General features: G+C 45.3%; 1 protein-coding gene across 1 annotated transcript in view; it reads left to right on the top strand.

Moving 5' to 3' along the window:
• The window catches only part of WDFY4 (WDFY family member 4), a 277765-nt gene continuing 256457 nt past the window's right edge, over positions 1–21308 (top strand). The window contains exon 1 of the mRNA XM_082425453.1: positions 1–7063. The gene's annotated coding sequence lies outside the window, so the exon portion shown is untranslated. The remainder of the gene's footprint in view (positions 7064–21308) is intronic.

The raw sequence follows: 21308 nt of genomic DNA, 5'->3' as shown, positions 1-21308 counted from the left end.
CTGCTGTGAGTGCTGTGAGCCTGGGAGGGAGCTGGCCAGAGTCCGACATGTGGAAAGATGCAGAGCGCAGGGAGCAAGAGGACAGCACCTCCTGCTCACGTAGCCCAAGCCAGTCACTTGTTTTCTGTGCCTCCCACCAAAAACCTACCCAGTAAGGCATGTAGGAGAAGCACCAAGAGTCCAGCTAGCTGGGAGAGGGGAGATGGGGGTGTTGAGGACACACCTCCTGTCCAGACCCTTCCTGAGTCTTCACTAAGGACAGCAAAGAACAGGGCTGTGTCCAGAAACTGTCTTCATCCTCTGCCCCAGCCTCCCTCCAGGACGTCGAAGCCACGGTGCCCAGACATCAGTGCCAGTATGCACTATCCTCATGTAGCATTTGCTCAGGGAGTCAGTCCTAGTTCTCAGCCTGAGGGTGCATATCAGAGCCTTGGGTGCTACTGTCCCTACTTCATTCTCCTGGTCACCACCCGGGAGAGCTGAACACAGCTGCATCCAGCACTGCCCATGAAACCTGCGCTGGGAATGCTGGCCTCCTGCACATTCCCGGTGGGCCTCCAGCACCCTTCCCTCAGGGTGTCTCCCCCTTCCTGCCCATCTGCTTCTTGGCCCCCCTCCAGTGCCATGTCCCGGCACTCTCTGTCCTCTCGGAGATGGGGGAGGTGTTGCTGACTACTTCAAGGTGCTTAGTGCTTTACTCTCAGGTTGCCTAGATACTCTCCCATGTTTTCTCCTAGGAGCATTATAGTTTTAGCTTTTTCATTTCAATCTAAGAAACACCTTGATTTTGTGTGTAGGAATTGAGACTGATTTATGTTCATCATGGAGATCCATGTTGTTTCAGCACCATTCCTTGAAAAGGCTTTGTGTCTCATGAATCTTTTCAAAAAATCATTTCGTCACCTTCCTTATCGCCAGAAGCTGCAATCCACTCCACTTCCAAGCCTGCTTCTCCCTGATATTCTCACTCTGGTCCCATGAGATCTCCCCCCAAGTCAAAAATCTTTAGGGAGGATCTAATTTCTATCAGTGCCATGTCAATGGTGTGAAGGCATAAAGGCGCTCGGAATTAAACTGAAGTTTCAGCTGTCTATTCCTACTTCCCCAAAGTAAAACCGTTTTGGCATGACAGATGTGTGGCTATGCACGGTAGCTGAGATCTGCATGGGGGGGTGTGATGTCTGTGACCTCCCCAAAGACAGACTGGATCTCACAACCCAAGGCATCTTGCACAGTGTTAGTCATATGATAGTGCTGAGGAGATGGAAGTGGAATAAATGGAAGTGTCAATCGTGAGAGGCCTTAACCAATGTCTTACAGAAGCTCACATCCACAGTGATGCAATATCTTCTCATCCACCAAAGACAAGTAAGCTTACATTTGCAGCGACATGGATGGAACTAGAGATGATCATACTAAGTGAAGTAAGTCAGAAGGAGAAAGATAAATACCATATGATATCACTTATATGTGGAATCTAAAATATGACACAAATGAACCTACCTATGAAACAGAAACAGACTTACAGACACACAGAACAGACTTGTGATTGCCAAGGGGGAGGGGAGTGGGGGTGGGATGGATTGGGAGTTTGGAATTGGCAAATGCAAACTATTATATATAGAATGGATAAACAAGATCCTACTGTATAGCACAGGGAACTATATTCAGTATCCTGTGATAAACCATAATGGAAAAGAATATTAAAAAAATGTATATATATATGTACAACTGAATCACTTTGCTGTACAGCAGAAATTAATACAACATTATATTGTTGTATTAATCAACTGTTCTTCAATGAAAAAATTTTTTTAAAAAAGAAAGATAAGTAAGCTTAGCCTAAAAGTTGTTGACAGGTTTGAAAGCTCCCTGGGGAAGGCATTCTTACCTATTATTTGTGCCTGCAGAATCCAGCTTAGGACTTGGTCCTGGCAAATCATTATGCTGATTGAAGTGGGTTGAATAGCTTGTATTTAACTGAATGGTAGCTTATGATTCTTCTTTATCTTTTGATGGGCTCCTTTTGATTTTTATGTCAGTACTACCAACTGGAGTTGTAGATTCCAACCTCCAGCTATTTTTGAAAATTAGGAAAGTATTTGCCCATTTGTAGTATTCCAATCTTCTCTCCCTTCTCCAAGTCTCCTCTTGTCACCAGCCATAGCTAGCATTGTTCCTGTGGACTCCAGGTGACCTGTGGAAGGATTTTCCAGTTGCTCCAGGACTCATACCCTTCATCTCTGAGGAAATACAATTTGCTGGTTGGATTCCCTCTGTTTTTCTGGAGTTCATCATAATCCTCACAGGGAATGTGGAAATACAGCTAGTTCCAAGGAAGTTGCTTTCTCTCCAGGTTAAAAAAAAAAAAAAAAAAAAATCCCCCTGCTATGTAAATAGTCTTCCTTCTTCTTGATCCCAAACTTGGTGTAAAAAATACATTGTAATGATGAAATAGGAGAGTGTTCAGGATGAATTAAGTGAAAAAAAAAAAAGAACAGGTTATGAAGTAGAATTTGTGCCATGATTTTAAATTTATTAAGAAAAAATTAAGATCAAAGAAATATACTTTGGTAAACATGGAAAAAAAGAATGTAATGCTGTTCTTAGCATGGCCATTGCTTAGCTGTTTAGGGTATTTAGAGTATTAATAATTTTTATTTTATTCTCTATTTCTTATACTTTTTTTATCTTGCATAAAATTAACATGAATTATTTTAAAAGTCAGAAAAATATCATTCAGTTTTTTTGTGCATTGTTTGGAGTATAGATTATGTCTCTGAAGAGAGTATGGCAGAGACTGGTAGCCTACCAAAATGCATTTTCCCTAATAATAGGTTAAGACTGACACATGACTGGACTGCATGTCCCAGCCTTTCTTGACATTAGATATGGCCATGCACTTAAAATGGAATGTGAGCCAAAGAGATACGTGCCACCTATAGAGTGGGCTTTTATGTGTGGAGATGTGCTTTGTCCTCTCCCTTTCTCCTTTTGCTGATTGGCTGCAGATGACAACAGCACTCTAAGGGACAAAGGAGTTTGTGTTCCTGAATCATTATATTGGGCGAATCACCTGCCTACTTGAACAATTGTTGTAGGAAGTCATCCTAACAGAAGTTTGCCTTATTCATCTCTGTTTCTCTAGGATCTAGCTGGGATCTGGCCCAGAATAGATGCTCAGTGTGAGTTTGTTAATTAGAACTGAACTCTGACTTTCCTGACATCTTCATCACAAAGCTATAAATAAAATACCACAATTTTGTTATTACTTAGGGTTAATAAAGTATTATTTCATATAAAGTGTGAAAAGCTTGCAATAGCATGTTTCCATTCACTCCTTCATCTTTTGTGCAATTGTCGTCATATATGTTTCATCTACAACGTATATGAACTGGGGATGGTATCAACTCCAAAGTACAGTGTTACTTTTTGCTTTAAGTAGTTATAGTCTTTTGAAGAAATTAAGATAAGAAAAAGTGCATAGTTTGTTTATATTTGCTCACATATTAGCCATTAATAGTGTTCTTTCCTTTCTGTAGATTCATGTTACCATCTGGAGTCTTTAGCCTCAAAAACTTCCTTTAGAATTTCTTGTAGTGCAAGTCTTCTGGAGATGAATGATGTCAGCTGTCATTGATCTGCAAATAACTTTGTTTCATCCTCAGTATTTCAAGGATAATTGGGTTAACAATTTTTTTTCTTCTAGTATGCTAGAGATATCTTTCCATTGTCTTATGATTTCCATTGTTTCTGATAAAACATCTGCCTAATTTTGTTTTTGTTCCCCAATATGTAATTTCTTTTCTCTTACTGTTAAGATAATTTTTTATTTCTGATTTTCAGGAGCTTGACCATGATCTGCCTAAGTGTGGTTTTCTATCCATTTTGTTCTTCCTGGGGTTTACTAAGCTTATTTTATCTTCTGCAATTTGCTGTTTTTCAACAAACTTTGAAATTTTCAAATATTTTTCTTCAAATATTTTTTTTCTGTTCTCTTCTCTCTCTTCTTTCTCTCTGGGACTCCAGATACACATATATTATACCATTTGATATTGTCCCAAAGGCAACTGAGTGTGTGTTTGTTTTTCTTCAATCTTTTTTCTCCCTGTCCTTCAGATTGAATAATTTCTGTTCATCAATCTTCAAGTTCATTAACCTCTTTTTTTTTTTTAATTTGCACTCACTGATCTGCTGTTTGGCTATTAGTAAAATTTTCATTGCAGATATGCTTTTCACTTACAGAATTTACATCCAAATCTTCTTATGCTTTCCATTTACTTCCTGAAATTTCCCACCTTTCAATTATAATGGCTATCTCTTCTTTTAGGTCCTTGAATATATTTCCAATAGCTGCTTTACAGTCCTTGTGTGATAATTCCAACATCTGGTTCATCTTGGGATATATTCCTGTGGATAGTTATTTTTCTTCTTATGAGTCACATTTTTCTGTTCTTTCAGATTTCTACTAATTTTAGTTGTATGCTGGACAGTGTGGATGCCACATTGAAGGGATGTTGCATTATGTTTTCTTGCTTTAAAGGATGATGTGCTTTTTCCTGGTTGACAGTTAAATTACTGGAATATCCTTTTGGTTCTGCCAGGCTTTTATTCTTTGTAAGGGCTGTTTTGTTTCAAGTTCGAACTTGTCCTAGTTCATGGCTCCTACTCTAGGCTGTAGTTTTTATTTCTCAGGTTTGGCTTTTCTGGGATGTAAGATGAAATCCCAAGATGCTCAGGGAGGTCTCTCCACTCTGGATGGTATGGAACTCTAACACTGTGAACAGTGCCCAATCTCTATTACCTCAGCTCTCAGCCTTGGAGCAGGTGATCTCTGCTAGGTTTCGTGGGGTCTTACCCCATGCATGTATAGGCAACCCTCGGCCAAGGACACACACAATGAATTCCCACAAAACACACCCTTCTCAGGCCCCTGCCCTGAAAATTCTGGCCTCTTAAGAAACTTGGAACTCTCTGACTTACACCTTTTTAGTTCAAGGATATTACTGCCCCTGGGGCTCCACCTCCCTGTACCATGGCAGGAAAACACCTATAAGAAGAAAGCCAGGGCAGCTGTGGGGCTCACCTTGTGTGTTTTTCTTATCTCAAGGATCAGTCTTATGCTGCCTGCTACTCAATGCCTGAAAACAACTGTCTCATATATTGGTCTTTTTTAGAGTTGCCTTCAGTGGGAGGTTATCTCCTGTCATAACTGGAAGCAGAAGTATCATTGCTATTTTTAGATATTTTAAAAAAATTACAGAATCTCACATTTCCCCTCAACAAAAATATATATTTACATGAGCAGTTCATAGTTGTCCTGGCAGCTTCAGTGTCTTAGCATGGTCAACTCTCTCAATAATAATAACTCACATTTGTACAGACATTCTTAGCATTTAAAAATCCTCTTGCAAATACTAATTTGTTCCTTACAACATTGCATTAGTCTCATTCTACAAATAAGAACCAGACTTAAAGATGTTAATTCCTTTTGGACAGTAATGAGAATTTCAACCCAGATTTTCCACCCAGGAGTGCAGACTCCGCTAACCTATCATTTTAGTCAACAAATCAGGTACCTCCCTAGGAACAGTCTTGCACCAGATGCTGAGAAAATTAACATATTTCTCCATAATGGTACACACTATAGTACAATGGTTCTGGAATATAGTATAACCAGGATCTTAATTTGTTGCTCTAAAAAAATTGGAGCCCATTCTGGCTTGACAAGGTGATACTTGCATACACCTCTTGCATGTCTCAAGGTGATCTGTGGTGCCCTCCTGTGCAGAACCCTTCCAGTTTCCATTCTAGCTTCTTTTCTACCCATGAACGGTGGAATGAAAAATGAGAATTTGATCAGGGATGCTGGTACCTCTGACTACTGTTGGGGAGTGGGCGTGGGGTCAACATGGGCATGTGACGAGGTCTTAAGCTGGACAGGTCTCCTAGGTTGACTGCTATCTACTGGCAAGTTTGCACTGGCAAGAGTTGAGACATTACTACAAACGTTTTCATCCTTTGAATCAGTCTCAGAGCCTTTTTGCCTTCCATAAAAGATGATGTTGCTTCTCACTTATAGTTACTCATAAACGGTCAGTTGATTGTGAGCTAGAAACAGGTGATGAGCTAGGTTTAAGGATCAGGCATTTGTGCTAACCACTGCTCTTGCTCATGTGGCACAGGGAGATATTGTGTTTGAATGGACATGCTGGCTGGTCCTACATGGATGATGCTATGGAGAGATGATATGAAATGATTCAACCTAATAAGCCCAAAGGAACAAGAATCTTGATGCTGAATTCCAGAGAACTTCATTCTATTACTTAAACTTTTCTTTCATCATCACTTTAATGTTACCCACTGATCTTAAGGGACTCCCTTCTCTTTTTTTTTTTTTGTTATTGTTTTTTTTCCTTTTTTAAATTGAAGTATAGTTGATTTACAATATCATGTTAGTTTCAGGTGTACAGCACAGCAATTCATTTATATATATATATATATATATATATATATATATATATACACACACACACATATACATATATGTATACACATATATAGAGATATATATCTTCTTTTTCAGATTATTTTCCCTTATAGGTTATTACAAAATATCGAGTATAGTTCCCTGTGCTTTACCAGAGGCTCAGAGAGGAGAGGTGAGGCCAAGGAAAGGAGGAAAAGTCCAGCCAGATAGTCCAGGGCTGAGTGAACTCTGTGTCCACTCTTACTAGTTTTCCCTCTTTGCCCTCAGCCCCACCCAGCACTGCTTGACCATACTGCGCTAAGCGGCTTTTCTACAGGGCCCGGGTCACCCACCAGAACTCAGGCAGCTCTGCTGATGGCTGGGAAGTGGGCAGAATCAGGCATCTGTCGACTCTCCACTTCTGCTTTCTCCAGGAAATGAGCAGAAACCCAGCTCAAGTGATTCATAGTGAAACACCGTTAAAGACTGAAGATTCTGGGCTCGGTCCTCTTCCCCTAAGCCTGAGGGGCTGTGGCTGGTTATGGGGGAGCCCATGCCATCTGACGTCTCTAGGCGCTGACGGACATACTCCAGGTAGGTCACCTTGCTCTTGGCCACGCTAGGTCAGCCCAGAGGTGGGCATGGGGGTCCTGTCTTCCAGGGCAGGCTGACTGGCCGCCTCCTGGAAAGCTGAGCATGGGAGCACATGTGACCACCAGTGCCTGATCTGGGTTTGTGGATGTGGGAGAGGAGGTAAGCTGAGGCGCAGGAAGTATGTACAGGGCAGGTGGCACATGTGCTCAGGGCCACTCCGATGTCTGGGTCTGCTGGGGTATCCCACTGTCGGGGTGTCTCAGTGTTGGGGTGTTTGTCACTGCTGGGCTTTGCTGAGCCAGGCCAGGCTCCGGCACTGTTCCTCATCCTCCTACTTCAGGTCAAGCCCTTTCTCATGGTTCTGTTAAGGAAGGTGACCTGCCACACCTAGGAGAGGCTGGACACGGGCCCGTGTCTGCCAACTGTCCAGGGGTGGAGAGAGGGGCTGGCCGTGAGACTCCCCTGCCCACCCCTCACGTGGGCCTCTGAAGGGTCCCAAACAGAGGGGCCACTTCAGACTGGTCACCAAGAGATCTGGCTCTTTCCTGGCCCTGTGGTCACTGCTGGGCTCTTGGTAAGTAGGTACCCCTTGGGGCCATCCTTTCCTCGTCCGAATTACCATGTCAAACCTTAGCAACATCAATATTTTTGGATCAGCAGGCCCACTGGTTTCAAGAATTAGCTCTTTTCTCCCCGCCTAAAATTGCACCTTATAGAACACAGAACCAATCCTTCGTCCCGACGTCTCTGAAGCATGAGGAGCTAATCTGGTAACTAAGGAGTTCGTGTGTTACCTTTTCCATGGAAAGTTTCAATTTTAATATGATTTTCTGCATAGTCATCCATTTAATTGTTCAACAAACCTTTATTGAGAGCCACTTCCTGCCAGGCACTGCTAAAGACGGCCGGGTCAGTGGTCAGGGGAGGGTGGTGCCCAGTGCCGCAGGCTCCAGTGGGCTGGAGAGCAGAGGGTAGGGAGCGGGGGTCAGGAAGCCCGGGGAAGCACATATCTTCTGAGTGGAGGCCTGAAGGAAGGGAGGGCCTGAGCCATGTGCGTTTCTGAGAAGCTTTCTTGGCAGGGGGAACTGAGAGGGTCAAGGTGCAGAGGAGGAGGCCTGGTGGAGACCAGGGTGGCAGAGAAGGCTGAGGAGTGTGCCAGGTGACCTGGCCAGGGAGGGCTGGGGTTGAGTCAGGTCAGGGAGGGCCTTCCTCTCCAGTGTGAGGACCTGGGCTGTAGTCTCCTAGACTTGGGAAGTTTTGAAATATTGAGTAGATAGAGAAGAAAATTTAGAAAAAGTGTATAGGGTATAAGGAATAAAAATTGCCTAAGCCCTGTGTGCTGTCACCTTAGTGTTGTTTTAAAGATCATCAGCATCTTCGAAGTCATCTGTGTGCTTGTCCTTTTCTGTCTCTTCAGAGCTGTTGATATGAATTTTGGGTTTATTGTTCTTTTGCCTTTCCTTATAGTTCAACCTTGTATATTTAAATTGCTAAATATGTTATTTGGTTTTGCATGGTTTTGACCTTTGTAAATAGCAGTTAAATATTCTTTTAAGACTTGCTGAATTGCCTCAAAATTATGTTTCTGATATTCCTTCATATTGTTGCATGTGCCTCTAATTCATTCATGTTTATTGCTGGATAGTATTCTGTTATACATGAATATACCTCAGTATACTCTCCCAATATACTGCCAGTGGGCACTTGGGATATTTCTAGGTGTTTTTAAAAATTTTTTTCTATTATAAGCTGCTAGGTGCTGTTAGCACTTGTAAGTGCTGGTGGGACTCTCCTTGTACATATATCCTGGGGTGTGTGTGTGTGTGTGTGTGTGTGTGTGTGTGTGTGTGTGTGTGTGTGTGTGTGTGTGTGTGCAAGAATTCCCTAGGGTATATATATCCTAGAAGTAGAATTGGTAGGTAGTAGGGTATATAAATCTTCAGCCTTATTGGATGATATCAAAACTTTTTCCAAGCCAATCGTACCACGTTACCCACTCATCAGCAATATGTAAGTTTCCGTTGCTCTACATCTTCACCAACATTTGATCTTGTTAGAGTTTTATACCAATTCAGTGCAAATGAAAAGCCGTCTATGTTTTGAATTTGCAGTTTTTGAATTACTAAGGTTGGGCATCTGTTTATATGCTTATTGCTCACTCTAAATTCTTTTTCCTCTTCAAATCTTTTTCTCTATGGGGCATCTGTCTTTTATCCTATTGGTTTTCTGTAATTCAGTACATATTCAGATGTTAATTCTTTGTTATTTATGTATGTTATAAATACTTTTCTCTTATTTGTGCCTTGTCTCCTTATGTTATTTGTGATTTCTATTAATGATTGAATTTCTTAGTTTCAAACAAGCTTAATTTATCCATATGTTCTTTTATGATATACACTTGTGTACTGTTTAAGAGATTCTCCTCCACTATAAAGTCATAAAATTATTCTCTTACATTATTAAATTTTTAAAAATAATTTTGCCCTTCATATTTAGTCTTTAATCCTACTTAGTAATGATTTTCCTATATGGTGTGAGGTAGCGGGTAATGTTTTATTTTATTTTGTTCTTTCCATATGGATAACCAAGAGTCTTAGCTCCACAAATCAAAAAGGCCATTCTTTAGCCACTAAAGAACTACACTACAACTCTGTTGTAAATCTGTGTAGTGGGTCTGTTCCTTGGCTCTCTTCTGTCAATGTGTTTCTCCCTTTGCCAACACTAAATAATATTATGAACTAGAGGCTTATAATAAATTTTGGTATCTGGAAAGAGTCTCCTCATTTGTTTCTTCTTCTTTCATTCTGTCTTGACATTCTTGGTTCCTTCTTACTTAATATGGATTTTAGAATCAGCTTATCAGGTCCAACAAAAAAGTTATGTTCAGATTTTATTAGAAATATAATTTGAAGAGAAGTGATATCTTTATGAACATGACTCTGCCAATTCATGAACATGGTTTGTTTCCTTATTTATTTAGGTCTTCATTAAAATATCTGAATAAAATTTTATAATTTTCTTTATAAAATTAGTGCACACTTTGCCTAGATTTATTCTTAAACGGTTTATTTTTATATCATTGCCACTGTCTTTAAAAGTATGTTTTTTTGACTCTTGCTGATATATGCTCCCATTTTAAAGAAAAATCACTTTCTATGGGTGTCAAAGGGAGAAGAAAGACTAGCAGTTAAGAGGCTGTTGTAATAATCCAGGCTGGAGGTAATGGTGGCTTGCCCCAAATTGATAGTAACAGAAATAATGAGAGGTGGTCAGAGTGGTGAGATTCTAGATATTTTTGAGAGGGATTTGACAGTGTTGCAAGCGTTGGGTGTGGGAGAGAGAAGTTAAAGATGATTCCAGAGCAACACAGAGAATGGAACTGTCATTTACTCAGCTGGGTCAAGGGTGGAAGGAACTTATTTGCAAGGTGGTGATTATTCCAGAATATCGATGCAGACATATGTAAAGATGGAGATGCCTATTAGACATCAAGTGGAGGAATGAATTCTTGGCACGCCCCGCCCCCCCCAGGTGGCCTTCATGGTAGAAAAGCAAGGCAGTGTGGCCACTTGGGGGAGGGGGTGTTGTTGCACAAAACAAACCGAAACATTGGAGTTTGGTGCAGAGAAAGGTTTGTTAATCGAGGAGGCGCCGACTCAGAAGATAGGAGGCCTAAGCTCGTCTCAAATCTATCTTGCTAGCTGGCTGGGGCACAAGGTTTTTAAAGGCGAAAACGGTAAAAGGGATAGGGTCGTAGCATATTTGATCGGCTCATGGACCTTCTTCTGATCAGTTGGTGGTGCGGTAACGGTGATGTTTCGGGAATTTCAATCATCAACCTTCTGGTTCCAACCAGTCTGGGGTCTGCGTGCTTGTGCCCAGAATGTAGTCACCATCCTCTACCTGGGTGGGGGTCTTAGGTTCTACAGAACAACTCAAAGATATGCATCAGATGGTTATCTATTTCCCTTCAGGAGGAACTAGGAGTCCTGTGACTCTCCTGTCCTAATCATTAACTGCTTGAGTCTGCTCTTTGGAACATGGAGAAGGCTTAGGAGACTAAAGCTTTTTTTTCCCCCTATAAATAAGAAATGGGGGGCATGGAGGGTCTTTTTCACCCAGGAGGGCCCCGTAGGGTCCTGCTTGGTTTCAATTCCCCCTTTCATCTGTTACTCTTCAATCCTGAGGGGAACAGGTGCTGGACAAGATCTTTCTTATTCTCTTTTGAATGAAGTTTTGGATAGGGGGGTTAAAATTCGGCAGAGGAACTCGATTTTACTGGGACTCGGTTTCAGGAGTGGAGATATTTTGTGCAGAAGGGGAAGCAGGAAGATGAGCTCCTCAGAGGTCCTTGAGCCACACTGTAGAGCTCACACCCATTTTATTTACAGCTAGGGCCTTGCTTTGGTTGTCTCCCTCCAAGGGCTTCAAACCATCAAAATGCACCTGCATTTTGCATGGGAAATGATGTCTCCAGGCAACACTTCTAAGCCCTCCGCACACCTGTTGAACACTTAAGTCTCAAAGTCCAGATCTGCATTACCCAATACAATAGCTTATAGCCATCCCTGAAAAGTGGCCAGTCTGAACTGAGATGTGCTGTAAGTTGTAAAATGCACCTTGGATTTCAAAGATATTACAAGCAAACAACAAAAGAAATATAAACTATCTTATCTCATTAATACTTGAAACTATTGATTACATATTAAAATATTTTGGATATATTGGCTTAAATAAAATATATTTTTAAATATATTTAAACAGATAGATTTACCTAATTTAACCTATTTATTCTTACTTTCTAAATGTGGCTGCCCCCAAATTTAAAATTACACATGTGGCTTGAATTTGTGGCTGGTTTTATATTTCTGCCGGGAAGCACCCTTCAGAGAAATGCTGCTTCTTGTTCCATGGCTAAGGCTTTTGTGAGGAACATGGTTCAAGAAGGATGGGAAGTTAGAGGAGTGAAAAGTCACTCATCCTAAATAATTCCAAGAAGAAAGAAAGGATGGAGGATAAGAAGAACGAATATGGGCTTCCCTGGTGGCGCAGTGGTTGGGAGTCTGCCTGCCAATGCCGGGGACATGGGTTCGAGCCCTGGTCTGGGAAGATCCCACATGCCGCGGAGCAACTAGGCCCGTGAGCCACAATTACTGAGCCTGCGTGTCTGGAGCCTGTGCTCCGCAACAAGAGAGGCTGCGATAATGGGAGGCCCGTGCACCGCAATGAAGAGTGGCCCCTACTTGCTGCAACTAGAGAAAGCCCTCGCACAGAAACGAAGACCCAACACAGCCATAAATAAAATAAATAAATAAATAAATTAATTAATTAAAAAAAAAAAAGAAGAACGGATATAGTGCTTACAATAAGCTGTACACTAGATAGGGCACTGGTATTTGCAATCTCATTTGATCCCCACAGTGAGATCAGTTTCATTACTCCCACTTTACAGATGAGAAAATGGAGGCTCAGAGAGGTAAGGTCCTTTGCCCTCAGACAGTAAGTGCTTTGTCTGGGATTCGAGCTTAGTTCCACCTGATAAGTCTGCATGCTTTGCATTAGGAACACTACCACTAAAAAGCTGACGGAACACTTCTGGAGAGATGTAGTCAACATTTGGCAGGAGTGTGAAAACTGCTCTTCCCTTTTGGCCAATGGTTAATCCTTTTTTTGAGAATTCATCTTCATAGATAATTCACAGCAAACAAAAAGATTGCATGGGGATCCTTTCTCCCAGCATTGCCCATAACAGCAGTGGAGATGCCCAGAGCATCCCATTAATAGGGAGTAAGAGAGTCAATTATGGGGATTCGACCAAGAGGATGCTTCTTGGTCATTAAATCTGATAATTTAAGGAGAAGAGCAACATAGAATGCGTTTATGGTATGATGATGGATGATTAATGCATTAAAACTTTGTACATCAATTACAAGTAAAATATACTTGGATGTGAAAAGTAGTATGCAAAAAAAAAAAAAAGAGGGCAGGAAACACTTGTTGATTTTTGTATTTTCAATAAGAAAATTGCCAAGCAGCACTCCAATATCAGATTTTTAAAAGATATACACAAAATATAAAGAGTTATACAGTCAAAGATGAAAAAAGATATGCACACATGAAGAAATTGTGTTATAGAGTGGTCAGAGCATATCAGGAGTTAATGATGTTGAAACCTACAGTGAGCCCCCAGAGATTTCACTCCTCCCAGGAATTTGGAGGGTGAGGAATAGGATGGGGGAATCCAGCATCTGGAGACCTTCATACAGACACCTAGCCTCTGCCCACACTCTCCACCCTACTTCCACCCTGCATCCCTCACAGTGGCGCAAAACCATCTGTGGTGCACCCTCACCTCTCTCGTCCCTTTGCATGCCCTTCTCCCTGGAGCAATTCTCTCTAGCCCGTCCACAATCTTGCTTCACCTCCCCTCAGGCTCCCTCTCCAAAATCCCTGCTTCTGTGAACCCTCTCTTACTATCTCCCACCCTCACTCCACCCCACCTCATCCCCAATAACCAGCTCCTTCCCTCTGCCCCCTTAGTGCTGGATTCCTGCTCCAAAGGTTGTATTTCAGGCACTGTATTACAGCATCCTTTTTCCTGCCTCCTGTCCCCTGCAGGCTGTGAGTACCTGAGAGCAGGGGCTGGGCCCTCTGGGCAGGCTCAGCATCTACCAGAGGGTCTCTGTATGCCATCTGTGACACTCCCTGCTGAGAGACCCACAGGGACTCCCAGGACACTGCATGGCACGAGGGCCATGTCCATTACTGGCATTCGTGGTCCTTTCCCAACACACATCCTCACCCCATCCCTGCTCCCTGTGCTCCAGCCTTGAACCCCACCTTTGTCTCTGAACACACATGCTACCTGGAGTGTTTGTCTGCTTTGCTTTGGGGACACCTCCTCCTCATCCCCCAGTGCCCATCCTGGGTGCAGTTTTTTCTGAGAAGCCCTTCCAGACCACCACTCCCCTCTCTGGGCTGGGCCATGAGCCTTCTCTGTGCCCCACAGCCAGGCACCTCCATGCCCAGCACCTACCCCACTGTGTCTGTTTCCTCAAGTCCAGGGTGTGGACCAGGGGCAATTCTGCTCCTTACATGTTTAATAATCAAATGGCCACAACACAGAGAAAGCTGAGTAGAGCCGCAGCTCTGGTGGCTAGCCTGGAGGGTGAGTGATTAACGCTGGCGTGCTGCTGGTGCCAGCTCAGGAGTGACTGGCCAGCTAGTGCCCACCTTGTGCCGGGGCTAATGAACCCTGGACCCCGTGGCTCCCAGAGAGCAGCTCTTTCCTGGGGGGATGGCGAAACCACAGGGTCCTGCTCTGGGCCTGCTTGCTTGCAATGTGAGGGGGCCAGGTGGCAGGCCTTGTGCTAAACCTCTCACAGCCAGGGGTCAGCAACAACTCTGCAAGGCCAGCCAGGGAACCCCTGTAGAGCTGCTGGCAGTAAGAGTTTCCAGCTAGTACCTGAGGTGCCCCTGAGGTCTGTTTTTACCACTGTTGACCACTGTGTCAAGCCAGCCTGGAGTGGTAAAAGGGGGTGGGGGGCTTTGGAGTCAGAAAAGTCTGCATCTGACCTTGATTCTGACACTTATCAGCAGTTTGATTTCAGATAAGTTACCTATTTTCTCTGAATCTCAATTTCTCTGAGTCTTGGTTTCCCCGTCTGTATAATGGGCATAATAATACCTACGTTACAAGTTTTCTAAGATTAGAGAACACCGATGGCCTGTTAGTGATGCTTATTCCATTATGGCCATTCTTACTTAGGAATCATTTCTTTACGTGCCAGTGGAGGCCAAGCCACGGACTAACTCCCTCGCTGGGAGGCTCCTGATTATGGGAGCTGGGCTGCTTGTTGCTGTCACCAGCCCATGTCTTTGTGTGACAGTGGTAGCTCAGTTGCAGCTAAGCTTTGAGGGTCTGGCCGGGGGAACTGCTCCCTGGCCATTTTTGGCAATGTGGAAGTTGGTACACATACCGAGATATAAAACTGGGTCCCCTTCCCAGGACACTGTGAGTTCCTATATTTTGTTGCTGTTGCAAAAACCACAGAGGTGTGTGCCAGCCAGGAGTGCACGGACTGAAATCAGAAAAAGGAAGTGAGGAGGGCCGTGGGAGGTGTTGCCCCACCTGCCTGGTTCCTGCCAGTCAAGTCCCCATCTTAGTCTTCAGGGGAATTCCTGAACTTCTGGAAACAACCTGAGGTGCCTCCTTTTCCTCTTGAGTCACTTGAGGCAGGATGTAGGGCCCTGGCCTCTGCTCTTCTTTGCCTGCGGGCACTCTTAGCCCTTGGCTGATGTAAGAGGTGGTGTCACTTGCTAACTGGAGGGGCTTGGGGCTGCACCAAGGTGATCGCTGGTCCTTGCCCTAGAGCTGGGTGTCAAGGCTCTCAGGGTACCTCTGGCTCTGCTCACCCCTCCGCCCTCCCAGCCATTGTCTGCAGAGCTGCTATTTCCCCACCTGCCCCTCCTGCGGTGTCCCGCTGCACATGCTCTTGTTTTCGCCCTGGAGCCTCGCTCCTGGGGACAGCATTCCTGCTCCTGGTTTCTACTCTTTATATTTGAGATGACCAAATCCTCAATTCCAGTCCTGTCTCCATGCACTCCTGGGCCCACACCTCTTAAGGCCTCAATTTGGTCCACTCAGTGTCCTATTGTCCTTTCAAACCAGCTCCTTGTGAAAAAACCCGAGATGGGACAGACTCAGTGGACAGGCCAGCAGGGAGGTGATGCAAAAGAGAAGCCAAGGACTCCAGAACACATCCACAGAGGGCCTTGTGGGCTTACATTCCCTCAGGAAGTGCAGGCAGATTTCAAGAGCCTCGAGGCAGCAATATGCACAATGGGGTAGGGTGGGGTGGGGCATGTGTGGTGGCTGAAGGTGCCACTGTGAGGCCCTGGACATGGCCTCACATACATTGACGTGCTTAATTTTTCCCACCACCTTGCGAGGAAGATTTTGTTCCCATTTTACAGCTGCAGACACTGAGGCTCTGAGAGCCTAAGTCAGTAAGACTGCAGGTTAGAAAGAGAGCTAGGATTTGAATCAGATCTGTCTGATGCTGCTCTGGGTCAACCTGCTCTGGGTGGGGAGGGGTTGAGACAGGTCTAGCCAAGTAGTCTAGGCTCAGGGTTGTGGTGTTATTTTACTATGGAATCAAGGCCAGAGGCTGCCACACATCCTAGACTCATAGGGCCCATTTCCAGATGCGCTGAGCTGGCCTGCTGGTGAGCTTGGCACTCTTGGGACCTGCCCAGCTCACAGTTAACCCAGGGGCTGCTGTCTGGCCTTCAGACAACAGGGTTTCCTGGGAAGCAGGAGAGACCTAAAGTTAGTCCCTCACTCTCTCCCTAACCAGCACTGTGATGCTGGATGAGCCACCCACCTCTCTGGGCCTCAGTTCTCTAGGCCTTGCACACTCTGGGATTCTTTAGCAAGGCACACTTCCGGGGACTTCCAACATCCTCCCAGGCCCCCACCTCTCCTGGGGACACACAGGCATCACCTGGGACCTTGCAGAAAACACGCCTGCTTGGGGCCCACCCAGACCAATTAAGTGGTAATCTCTGGGGACCAAGGTGTGCAGCCAGGGCTGGTGATGATGGCTCTATTTCTAAACTCATCAAGTGGATTCTTCATCTCTTTGGATTATCTCAGAGGTCCCTTTGCCTCCTTGTTTCCAAGGTGAGCCTTCTAACTGGAGCGCTCATCACCTACATGTGGGGTGTGCGTCAGGCCCCCGGCTTGTCTTTCTTTTTGTCTTTCCCTGTTCTAGGCCTGGCTTATGCCAGCCAGGAATAACCTTTCTAGATCTGTGCTTATGACACTGTTCTCCTTTTCCAGACTTTCAAGATCTCCCCGTTATCTAGAGCCCCACGTCTAACTGTGTCAGCCTACATGACTCGGCTATAGTGTGATTTCTCATCGTGCCTGCACTCAGCCCTCTCCTGTCTGGAGAGTCTGTCTGCTCTCACTGAGCTTCGTGCTGTTCAGGGTCCTCATCTAGCTCTTCAGTCTGGTTTGTGCAGATCAGGTTGGGATGTTAGTGAAACCCCCTTTGAGCAGCAGCCCCAGTAGAAGGAGCAGGGGAGGCAGGCGGACGCTTCACACCGGCATGTTACTGACGACTTCTTTGTCTCGGGACCCATTGTCCACAGTTTCACGCCCACGTTTTCTTCAATTTATTCCCAGCTGCAGAGACAGATAGGAGGGTGCACCTTTTATCCACAACCCCAAGTACGGCTACTCCTGTGCCATGTGCTCCTAAGAAGGTGCAGGCTAACGTGTGCCTGCCGCACGGAGCCACTCAAGCAATGAGGGTGGAATTCAAAGTACGCCGGAAAGGCTGGCTGGTGGAGGGCTCTGCCGGGCTTTATCTAACACTGCCATGCTGCTAAGCTCAGAAGTGGGGCAGAGGTCTCTCCTGTGCATCGGCTGTTCAGGAGCGAGATGCAGACCCAGCGGGCACGCCCAGGCTGCAGAGAGCTCCTCCTGTGGTTCTGACACGAGCTCTGTTGTTTCTCCTCTTGCCCCTCCACAGACAGCAAGGGTCGTCGTTTCCACCTTTTTGCTATTGTAAATAATCATGCTTATAAACATGGGTATACAAGTATTTTTTGACTCTTTTGTGAGGGGTATCCTTTTACTTTTTATAATTGAGCCATCTTGTCTATTATTTCAGCCAATTTGACAAAATGATCATTTAATAAATACAGTGGATGCCTGAAAAACATGGGTTTGAACTGTGTGGGTCCACTTATATGTGGATTTTTTTGGTGTAAATACTACACCATCCACGGTTAGTTGGACCCACGATGCTGAACCATGGATATGGAGGGCCGACGATAAGTTCCACGGGGATTTTCCCCACGTTATTCAAGGGTCAACTGTATAGTATTTTTAATTGGATGGAAAAGTGGATGGGAACTTGGGGTGCAGCCTCCACCCTTGACCAGCATGGAGACTGAGGCCTGGGAGGGCCTCCAAGTGAGCCCCTATCTGAGCGTGGCTTCTGTTCACAGGAGATTTGATCCTGTCCCCAACCAGTGACCTTCCGAGGAAGGAGGGGGTGAGGTTAAGGAGGAGCACGTTGGCTTTGCAGTCAGAGACACAGAACTTGCATCGTGGCCATCTGGGGAAGTGACTGACCCTCTCTGAGCCTAGCTTTCAGCACCTGTAAAATACTGCCCCTGTTTGTTTGCGCCCTCATGGGGTGTTGTGTGAAGATAAGGTGACATGATACAGAGATCAGGATGCAGAGCCATAGTAAAGTAAGCTTTCAGCAAGTGGAGTTATACAATTAAACATGTGGGTGTAACCCTTTTGTGCTGGGTAGAAACAGGTGAAGGGACTAAACCCTTAGGCTATAGCTTCTCTATTGGTGCTCTTTCCACCTCAGTATGTTTGTTTTTTTTATGTCAGGTTGATTGACATGTGATTTACAGACAGAATATTTTACCCTTCTTAGTGTGCCCTCTGGACACACGTACACAGGTGTGTGACCACCACCACGGTCAAGATATAGAACATTTCTACTACCCCTTTGCCCTTTGGAGCCACCCTCCTACCTGAAATCCCTGGCAACCACCAATCTATTTTCTGTCCCTATAATTTTGCCTTTTCCAGAATGTCATGTAAATGGGGTAAGGCAGTATGTAGCCTTTTGAGATTGGCTCCTGTCACTCGGCATAAGGGCTTCGAGACCCATCCGGGTTGCCGTGGGTCAGTAGTGAGTTCCTTTTTACTGCAGAGAAGCATCCCAGTGTATGGAGACACCTGTTTGTTTATTCATTCACCCCTTGACAAATATTTGGGTTGTTTCCAGGTTTTGGCAGCTATGGATAGACCTACTATAAACATTCATGTATAGGTTTTTATATGAACATTAAGTTTTTACTTCCCGAGGGTAAATACCCAGGAAGGTAATGGTTGGGTATATGTTTAACTTCCTCAGAAATTGCCAAACTGTCCTCCCAAGTGGCCATACCACTTGCATTCACAGCAGCGAGTGACAGTTGTGGTTGCTATGCATCCTTGTTAGCACTTATGGATTTTGTTTGTTTTTAAAAGACATTCTAGTAGGTGTGTCCTGGTATCTCAGTGTGGCTTTAATCTACATTTCTCTAATGCTAATGTTCTTGTCCGCCTCAGTGCTTCTGATTAACTGCAGTAGGCTGTGGAGTGAACAGAGCATCCACATTATTGCAACTTCTGCCCACCCCTCCCCCTTTTCACTTGCTTTTTTTTAACTTTTAACTTGTAAGCTCTCTTGTTAATGTGTAATGGTGGGGAAGAAGGAAGCAAGGCCGAGCCCCACCTTGCACATGTTTATGGAAGAAGACTGGTTTTGTTACTTTTTTTATGAGAGAACTGACACAGGAGCAAGAGTGTTTGGATCTGCTGACATACAGTGAGGAACTGACTTTTGAATGGAAAGGAAGACAGGTCATTTACAGCCATACATGGGAAGTTGCTGTTCTGTTCTGTATCATCTGGTTTAGAGGCTCCCCCAGCTCCTGGGCCTGGGGACCATGCCTGTGATACGGATGGCAAATAGGTATGCCTCTGCACTGGGTGTGTACAATCCAGAAAGGGTGACAGTCATATACACAGACAAGAAAAGGGGGGGACTTCAATCTTGAATTTTATCATAGCAACTCTTTGGCACTAGGTCTGAGCTTCCCCACAGAAGGCACTGAGTCCCAGGTTTCCTCTGACCTGCCCCGTTGGAGGGTGGCTCCACACAACTTCTTGCTCCGTTTCCTCCAGAATAGCTTCCTTGCATCTTAGCCCCAAGGGCTGCTGAATCACATCTCATATCCTGAGACTTTTACCCATTGGCAAATCACCCCACAGGAAGTCAGGGATGAGACAGTCAATCAAATGTGGGTTTAGCTCCCAAACATCAGTAACCCAGCTGATTCTTCAGGCTCCAGATGTTGCCCTCCAGTGCAGCAGCTGTGGGCAGGATGGCCTGGATGTTTTGCTTCTGAGATATCACAAAGCAGAGCTGGGACGATGCCACGGATCTGTGCAGGATAGGTGGGCTGGGAGAGAGGATGGGCAGTGACCCCCAACCCCGGGGGCCCGCATGGCCACTTCCAGCCCCGGTGCCCCAGAGGTCATAGGGAATCCCCCCTCTCAGGTCACTGCAGACTTGTCACCTGGCTCCCTGCGCACAGTGCACAGACAGGGGAGCACCTGGCCCGCGCCCCTCACCACACACAACCCACAGGCTCTCAGTCCACTCAGGCACCTCTCCAGCCACTCTGCACTGACTCACTGGCCTGCATCTCCTCTGTGGTCAGTGCGTAAAGCCCAGAGGGTGGAACTGAGATCACCAGGGCCATTTCAATGAGAAGAAACTTAGACTCAGAGAGGGGAAGTAACTTGGTTAAGGCAGTACAGCAGCCAAGCTGGGACTGGACTCCAGTCCTGTGACTCCCATTCTGGCCTGCAGCTCCCCTCCGCCTGGGGGTTGAGTGAGTGGGCAGGTACCTGCACAGCTGCCTGTCTCTCGCTGCTGTGCCAGGCTGCAGAAAGGCAGGGCCTCTAGTCGGCCTGGTTGGGCATGCGGAGGAGCCATGACTAAACTGGGCTACGTGCCACATGCCCTGAGCCTGACCCAAACTGGGAAACAGCTTGCCGGCACAGAGCAGGGCCTTGTCTTTCCCTGGAGACCCCTGGGACCCCTAGCAGCCTCCAGACCTCTCATCCTGCCAAGGCCATCTTTCCCTTCACCCCTCCCCAAACTTCTACTTATCCAAAACACTTTTTAGTGTGGTACCTGGCTAAGCCCCTCCCTCCTCCCTGGGCCCCAAGCAAGCCCTTTTTTGAGTTCAGTCTCCAGTGTGCAGTGCTGTCTACAGACCGAGGGTAGACTCTGCTTTAGCTACCGACTCACAATGGGACCCTGGGCAGGTCACTTCTCTGCTCCGAGCCTTAGTACCATCTGCAGACAAAGGCTGATAGATTTGACATTGCTGGATGGAAGGAAGATTAAGTGAAGGGATGCAGGTAAATGCCCGTACAAAGGAGGCTCCAATAAATGCCGTCCCAGAGCACTGACTTTATTCCCTGAGGGGTACCATTATTAGCCCATTTCACAAATTAGGACACTGAGGCTGGGACAGGTTTTGTCACTTGGTCTAAGCCCATTGGATTCAAACCGGAACAGCCTGGCTCCAGAGTCTGTGCTGGTGCCTGCACCTGTTTACAGAGGTAAGAACACACTTTTGATAACAA

Source organism: Balaenoptera physalus (assembly GCF_965194825.1).
Source record: "Balaenoptera physalus genome assembly, chromosome: 14".
In the NCBI taxonomy this organism is placed as follows: domain Eukaryota; kingdom Metazoa; phylum Chordata; class Mammalia; order Artiodactyla; family Balaenopteridae; genus Balaenoptera; species Balaenoptera physalus.
This window is presented reverse-complemented; position numbering and strand designations above follow the sequence as displayed.